Consider the following 8,479-nt stretch of genomic DNA (forward strand, 5'->3'; position numbering starts at 1 on the left):
GAATTGACGTACAGAATCAGCTCAGAAAGGAGTTCTATTTGGATCATGGAAACCAGTATTAGTAATTTGTACCCTTGTTTATTGTAATGATGAGCATGTGGAGGATAATGCTTAGAGATGATAGCTTTCATATAAACTCTTCCCATATTAGGCAATTTGAAGAAGTGGTTTGTGAATGGATGCTTTTCCTTCTCTTTTGTAACAAACTTGGAAATAGAAATTGAGTGGGCAAGGGTCTTCACATGGATATCAATGGATCTATGGAAAATAGTATTATGTTTAGGAAATGTATTCTGAATTTATTAGACCAGAGGTGTCAAACTCATTTCATTGAGGGCTGGATCAGGATTGTGTTTGTCCTCTGGGGCTGGAGAAGGGAGGGGTGTGGCTGGGGTAGTCACAGACAACTGGGCGCGGGTAGTGCCTGGGAGGGCCAGGCAGCATTAGGGAGAGAATCCAGGGATCTCCGGTGGGTGGGACTTATGCAGCAGGATGAGATGAGGAAGGGGGCGGGGCAGCTACAGCTGGAAACTAGGTCACCACCTGCTCACCACTCTGTGAGGGGATGGTTTCTGGCGATAGCTGCAGCTTGCTAGCCCCTCAGCCAGCCAGCTAGAAAGGATGCAGTGCCAAGGTGCATCATGTGTATGAATGGCATTTCACCAGCAGACCCAGCAGGAGGAGGGGGAGGGCACAATGCAGTGCCCATCCCAAGGCTATACAAAGAAGGCTTTTCTGCGGGAAGTGGACCTTTGCACCCTCCCAGCACCCTCTGTGCACCCCCGTGATTGACAAGGCGGCAGGTGGCACATGGGAGAGCCGAGGTGGCGCAGTGGTTAGGGTGCAGTACTGCAGGCCACTTCAGCTGACTGTTATCTGCAGTTCAGCGGTTCAAATCTCACCAGCTCAAGGTTGACTCAGCCTTCCATCCTTCCAAGGTGGGTGAAATGAGGACCCACTGTGGGGGGCAATATGCTGACTCTATAAACCGCTTAGAGAGGCTGAAAGCCTTATGAAGTGGTATATAAGTCTAATTGCTATTGCTATGGAAGCCAGGCAGACGCTGTTGCTGCAGGCAAACCAACAGTAAAGAGGGAGAGTGTGCAGCCCTTTCGAAGCCCACCTGCTCCCCAATCTGTAGCCAGGCCGCATGCAGCCACTCCAGCCCCAGCTTCAGGGCTCCACGACAGACCCCACCTCACCAACCCCATTGTGCTAGCCCTCCATCTGGGTGGCCAGTGTACTCCTCTGGTCGCTGTCCCATGATTCTCATGCTCCCCCACCTGTTCCGTGCCTGGCAGCAGCAGCAGCCACTCCAGTTGTGACCTCAGGAATCCCCAGCCTAATTGTGGTTGTCCAGTTGCTTCCAACTCTCTGTGATTCTGGACATAATTTCATCAAGGCTGTCAATTACTGGAGTTTTGAGTTCCTGAAGGTCATATTTGTGTCATTGGTTTGATTATTTAAATACCATGACCTGTATTAGCCTTTTTTGTCGATTTTTATTTTTTTAAGTCAATTTTTAAATCATTAGGATCTATTACAATGTCTCCTTTCCTTCATGTCCAAAATACCATTAGTTTTATTGTTAGTGCTTCCAGTGAGCAGTCTTGAGTTTATGAATGAGAGTGAATAAACGTGTCCTAGGATAATGTTGCAGGATCCAATCTGGGTCGGTCCCCACTACTAGAGGTTCTGTCTTCCGAGCTGTTGGACTGGTGCTAGAACCCATCTTCAGAGAATATTTTTTCAGTAGAGTATCTGCTGTTATGTGTGTGATATTTATAGTGCCTGCTGTAAATGGCTTTTTAGATGTTGATTGGGATGTGTTGATGGCTGGCTTTTAAGTCATTGGCTGTTGTTTGCCCAGTCCTCACCTTCTAAGTACTTGATAGGCTGGTCAATTAGCACTCCTGTTGACTGAAGAGGAGCTTGTTTCCCAGGCTTCAATTACTTCCCTGGCTGTTTTTGTGCCTGCTCATCCAACAATCTTAATCGCTGCAGAGTTGAATGTGTGTCCTTGTTCATTGTAGTGTGAGACTGCCAATGAGTTTGGGTCTCCTCATGTGATGGCTCACTTAGGTTCTTTCAGTCTGGTGGTTAGCTTCCTCCCTACCTGTCCTACATAGTCACAGGGGCAATCCAAGTAGGGGATTAGGTAGATTACATTGGAAGTCCAAGCAATCTTTGCAATGCATATAAGTCTGGGTTCATTTAACATTGAATTAATGTTAAATGGGTACTTGAGAGACCGCCTTCTGCCGATTACCTCCCTTCGACCAATTAGATCGCACAGACTGGGCCTCCTCCGAATCCCATCTGCCAGTCAATGCCGACTGGCGACCACACGGAGGAGAGCCTTTTCTGTTGCAGCTCCGACCCTGTGGAACGATCTCCCCGTTGAGATCCGTACCCTCACCACCATCCAGACCTTCCGCGCAGCCCTCAAGATCTGGCTCTCCCAGCAGGCCTGGGGATAGGTTCCCAATTCACCCGCCCGAGTGTTTGATTGCTGAACGAAAGTTGTGTTTTATTATTTTTCTTTGTTCACATTTTGTTTTGTTTTTTGATACTGCACCCCCCTCCCTTGTGATTGTAAGCCGCCCTGAGTCCCCTCAGGGAAAAGGGCGGCCTATAAATTTTAATAAATGAAATGAAAAAATGAAATTTTAGCTTTGCAGCGTAGAGTGTTCACAGGACTTTGCTCTAGCATCACTTTAGCAGTTCAATGCCTCTATTGTTTCCTTCAGTTTTTCTGTTGGTCCAGCTTTCACAGTCATGTGTTCCAATTGGAAAATTAAGGCCTATGTATGATTTCTTTCTGCTTTAATATTTTGTATAGCACTATCAGTCTTTCTCCACATAGTAGACATGTCTCTTTTCATTCATCATCCCTATGGATGTTTGAGCCCAGAAAGGTATGATCTTACTATTTGTTAAATTTCTATGCTGCTCATCTCACCAGTTTACAACAACACGCTATTTTAACTTCTGTTTCTATTGGGTTGACATTGCCCCTTGGTATGAATTTCAGGTTGTTTAAATATTGAGCCGCAAGCCAGCATTTGCACTCTGACCTATTCCACAACGTAGATCCTAAATGAAGGCTCTTACTTGTATCTGCTCAGATTTACTTCCAGTTTTCACTCAGTAGCAATTTGGGATCCTTTTTTCATTTCATCTTCTAAACCAGAAGGCGGCTTGGACAGTCAGAATCTACACAAACACATCTAAAGCTACCATTGCCAACTCATTTCAAGCAGTCAGCAAACCATGAGCCAGCTCAAAGTGCCCTCTGAAACCCAAATGGATCCATTATACACCATGGGGAGATCATGAATAGTCCAGCTTCCTTGCAAAGAGGGGATGCTATGATAACTCTAAGGATAACAGGGAGTGATTTGTCTATGTCAAGGCACTGATGGCAATATCCCTCAAACTGCATATCATTCCTCCAAAACAAAGACCAGTTCTAGCACATGGCCATTGTATAGGTCGACCCTGTTATCTAAGTCAAGGCTGTGGTGGCCATGAACTCCTGACTGTCTCTGAGTCTGTATCCAAAAAAAGCAAGCTGAAACCCCAAAAAACTATAGACTGCAACACCAGCCAGATGTTGTATCAAGCAGTATGGGCTGGAAGCTGATATTAGTAGCAAATCCAACTGATCCCTAAGGCCCAACCGCACAAGATTACTCCAGTTCTGACAACTGGAGTTCTGCAGTTCTGACAACCCCAGTCTCATCCCCCACAAAAAAACAGCAACCCTCTTCCAGCTGTGGGGCCACAGATGGCACCAAACCCAGTGGCCTGTGTATGGGCACATTTCAGAGAGCACCCACCCTGTGCCCAGCCCAGCCCAGCTACATCTCCGTAATATACTAAGTAAGTCCTGGATCTTTAACCTAGGATAAGTGAGATTTATAAGAGATGACTCTGGCATTCAAAAATAACAACAACAATAAACCAGTGGATAAACTCAGTAACAATAGGCATGGAAGGGCTTCATTCAGAGGTTGTGGGGGCTGGAGGCTTTTTAAAAGAGACTTGTCTTCAGATTTCTCTGAAATCATATAGGGCCTTGATGGCGAGCCTATGGCATGGGTGCCACAGGTGGCATGCGGAGCCATTTGTCAGGTGTTGCCCTGTCAGCCAGGGAGCATGTGCCAGCTGATTTCAGCCTTTAGAAGCCTCCGGAGCACAAAAACAGTCCCTACAGGCAAACTGGAAATTCGGGAACGTACTTCTGGGTTGCTCATAGGGCCAGTTTTAGCCTCCAGAGCCTTCAGGGATCTTCAGGAGGCCTCCCTGAAGGCTCCAGAGGGCAAAAAATGCCCATACGAGCAAACCGGAAGTAACTTCCGGGTTGTTCGTAGGGCCAGTTTTAGCCCTCCGGAGCTTTCAAGGCCCCTGATGGCTCCGGAGGGCTAAAACCGGCCCTATGAGCAAACTGAAGGTACTTTCCTAAACTTCTGGTTCTCCTGAGCGCTGCTTGGAGAGTCCAAGCATGGGTTAACACAGTCTATCTGCCCTAGGACTGAGTATCTCTTTTCCTTGACCACGCCTCCCTTTGCCTCCACAATCTCAGATTAAAAGCTCAGTCTGCCCGTGAGGACTACTATTTGGGGAGTTCCTCGGTCTTAGTGCAGATAGACTGAACTTCCCATTAAAAGATTAGCTTCAAAGTGTAAAATTACCACTCCAACACCACCAGGAGAAGATTGGACGTTTCAATAGTTCTGAAGCTGTTCCAGAGGCTGAGAGATCGCCACGTGTGCTGGCCTCCGCTGGTCACAAGCGGGGCGACGCGTGAGTCGTTTGCCCGGCAGCTGCAGGGGGGCGGTGGGAGGCTTCCCGTTCGGCTTCTTCCCCAGCCGCCAGACATATAGCATGGTACGGAGCCTTATCGGAGCTCCGGCGGGTGCAGGCGGCCCTCTAATTAACCCGGCAGTTGCGGCAGCCATTTTGGTGGCCTTCGTGCACTTTCCTCTGGCAGCAAAATACATTGGCTGCGTTCGCAGTGGCGGCCATTTTGGGGCATTCCGACTGTGCCTTCGAGCGGCCACATGTAGTTTGTCCTCCAAGCCCGACCCTAGCAGTCACCACATCACAGCGGCAGCCGTTTGAGAAGAACTAGGAGCCACGGCAGTGCGTGGGCTTCCTCCCAGCTAGACGACAACTATCTCAGCAGCAGATCACCGCCCGGGAGAGCGGGCCTTGACTGGGGCGCCAGCAAAGCTCTCCTATGAATTTCAATCCGGCAACGGAAGGTGGCTGGAGGAAGGGCCTTGTCCCATGGGCTTCCCTCTCCTCCCAATAGATCTGTGGGCACTCGCAGCCGGCTGGCTCAAACCTGATACCAGCCTGTCAATCAAGTTTGCCACAGTTCCATTCCCCTCGGCTGAACCACCATGCCAGATGGAGGTTTGGAGGCCCAGGAGGCGTAGGCAGGGCCCTCCGCTAAACGAAGCAGGCTGGACTCCCCTGGCTAAAGGGGGTAATGGGGGCAAGGGATCCTCTAGTAAGACCCCCGCGGGGCCAACTGGGAACAGTGATAGGAGAGAAGGCCCCAAACAGCAGAAGGGGGGCTGGGATCCCCCAAGCCACGGGGTCAGGATCCATCCCCAGATCGCAGGGAAGTGTCTGGGCCCACCCCTGCCCAGAGGGTGGACAGGGAACCTGGCTCCCCTCCAGTGAGCAAGTTCCCTTTGTCTGCTGGAGATGTTTCTAGAGATTCCTCCCCTGAGGCCTCCTGGGGCTACCCTGATTCACCCAGTTCATCCCTGAGAGAGGAGATGGAGCCTTTCCAAGGCATCCTCCCCGCTGAGGAGGGCTCCAATTCAGAGGGTAGCAGAAGCCGGAGGTCTTCAAGCAGGCTCTGCCACAAGAAAGGCAGGAAGTCGGGCCTGTCCACAGAGATGAGGGAGATTATTACACTGGCCATCTCCCAAGGCATCGCGAAGGGCATGAAACTGAGGGAAAGTCACAAAGTCACACCTCCAAAAGCCAAGCATGCTCCCAGACAGACTGTAGAGCAGGCCCCGGCCTCCCCTAGCACATCAGTTGCTATGGAGGAGTCCGCCCTGGAAGAGGGGGAGGTAGGAGACTTCTAGTTATCGGAGGACGAGGACCTTCCTCCCGATAAGCCGGCCTTCACCGGCCTTTTTAAGCCTTCCCTTTTCAAATCTATTCTCCATAAGGGGGTGGCGTCCCCTGAGTTAGGTTCTGCTCGTAAGGGGGTGGCTGCAAGCGCCACAAACACGGGGGACCATAAAGAGGGTCTGTTCAAAGAAACGGCCCCGGCCCAGGAATTGATCCCGGTTCCGGAACTTTTCATGGACATAGTCCAGAGGCATTGGATACAACCTGGGACCTTGACCAACCCTAGCGGGGGAGACAAAATGCTCTATGCTGTAGAGAGTAGGATTGAGGAGGTCCTCAAGCTTCCTGAGATGGACGCTCCGGTGGTCTCCCTAACCTCCACTTCTAATCTCCCGGCGGACCTAGAAGGTCTCAAGGCAGAAGATAAGAAATCAGAAAAGGCATGTCTTAAGACGCACCAGGTGGCTGCCTAAGCAATTAGGGCATCCATCTCTGCCTCATTTTTCATTTGAGCCTCCCTCCTTTGGTTGAGGCAGCTGAGATCCAAGCCCCCCTCTGGGGGATCTCAGTGGAGACACGACCTAACTAAAATTATCACTGCTGTGGAGTACTCCGCTGACGCCTCCCTGAACGCAACAAAGTTTGCGTCTCAGGCGCTGGCCTCTAACGTGACCTCTCGCCGCCTGCTATGGCTCCGCCACTGGCAGGCAGAGATGAAGGCCAAGTGGAAGTTGGTGGCGGCCCCATTCAAAGGGGTCCTCCTGTTTGTGGAGGCATTAGACAAGTTCACCATTGAAACCAAAGATAAAAGAAAGATACTTCCAGCAACCCTTAAGAAATCTGACCGTAAGGGGTCTGGCTCCTTTCGGAGGCAGGCCTTTCAGGCTCAAGACAATGCCCAACCTTCCACCTCTTCTTCCTACCATAGGCCCTACTCCCAATCGGGCGATAGGGGTCAGGACAGGGGGTCCTTCAATGCACGGGTAGGCAACAACATCAGCAAGTCTCCTTTTGCAAGCCCTTTCATGGTGGAACCAATTCCCGGAACTTCTGCAGAGGGAAGTGACCACCATAGGGATCCTCCCATAGGGGGTTGGCTTCAATTTTATGCTGACAGGTGGGGGGAGATAGCCACAGACAAATGGGTGCTGAATACGGTCAGAAAGGGTCTCCTTCTGGAATTTCTGTCATTTCCCCAAAGAACCTTTATCCATTGCCCCTCTCCCAGAAGCCTCCTAAAAAGGGAATTCATGCAAGCGGAGATCCACCACTTACTCCAGATAAGAGCCATAGAACCGGTTCCCAAGGAGCAAGAGAAACGGGTTTTACTCAATCCTGTTTCTAGTGCCCAAGGCAACAGGGGGATGGAGGGCCATCCCAGATCTGAAGCGCCTGAACCTCCATCTGGCATATCGGCGGTTCAAAATGCAATCCATCAACTCCATCTTGGATTGCGTAAGACGAGGAGACCTCCTCACCTCAATAGATCTAAAGGAGGCCTATCTTCATGTTCCCATCCACCCAGGCCACAGGAAGTTCCTGAGGTTTTTCTTCGAAGGGGAGCACTACCAGTACCAAGCTCTCCCCTTCGGCCTGTCATTGGCACCCAGGACATTCACGAAACTGTTGGCAGTAGTAGCGGCCCACCTCCAGAACCTCTCCATCTGCCTGGAGTGTTATTTCAATGACATCATAATTCACTCCTCAAGCCAAGCCCAAGCTCGGCGGGATGTCCGAACTACCATCAGAACACTCCAGCAACACGGCTTCTCAGTAAACCTGAAGAAGAGCCACCTGGAGCCAACTACGCGCATACAACACCTGGAGGTCATTCTGGACTCGAACTCTTGTCAGGTTTTCCTGCCCCCTGAACGTTTGTGGACTCTCCGGGACAGGGTGCAGCTTTGCAGCGTGTCCAGGTCAGTACAGATTGTCCAGTTGTCACAATTCCTGGGCATTATGATTTCCTGCCTGAAGGTAGTTCCCTGGGCTCATCTTCACACCAGTGAACTACAATGATTCCTCCTACCCATGCAAAGGGCGAGGAACAGCAACTTGCACAGGCATGTCCGAGTTCCACCGAAGGTGATCCGCTCTCTAGCTTGGTGAAAGATGAAAGCGGTGGAGAAAGGGTCTCTGTTCAAAGAACCGAGAGAATTGTGGTGACCTCCGATGCCAGCTTACAAGGGTGGGGCGCTCACTGCCAGGGCCAGCTTGCTCAGGGACTGTGGAGTCAGAGGGAGTCCTCCCACAGCATAAACTGGTTAGAGCTAAGTGCGGACCAGCTTGCTCTACGTCAGTTCTCCCTTCAGATTGCAGGCAATCACGTTCTGTTGCTCACTGACAACATGGCAACAAAGGCCCACATCAACAGAGA

This window comes from Thamnophis elegans, chromosome 5 (genome assembly GCF_009769535.1).
Source record: "Thamnophis elegans isolate rThaEle1 chromosome 5, rThaEle1.pri, whole genome shotgun sequence".
Lineage (NCBI taxonomy): Eukaryota > Metazoa > Chordata > Lepidosauria > Squamata > Colubridae > Thamnophis > Thamnophis elegans.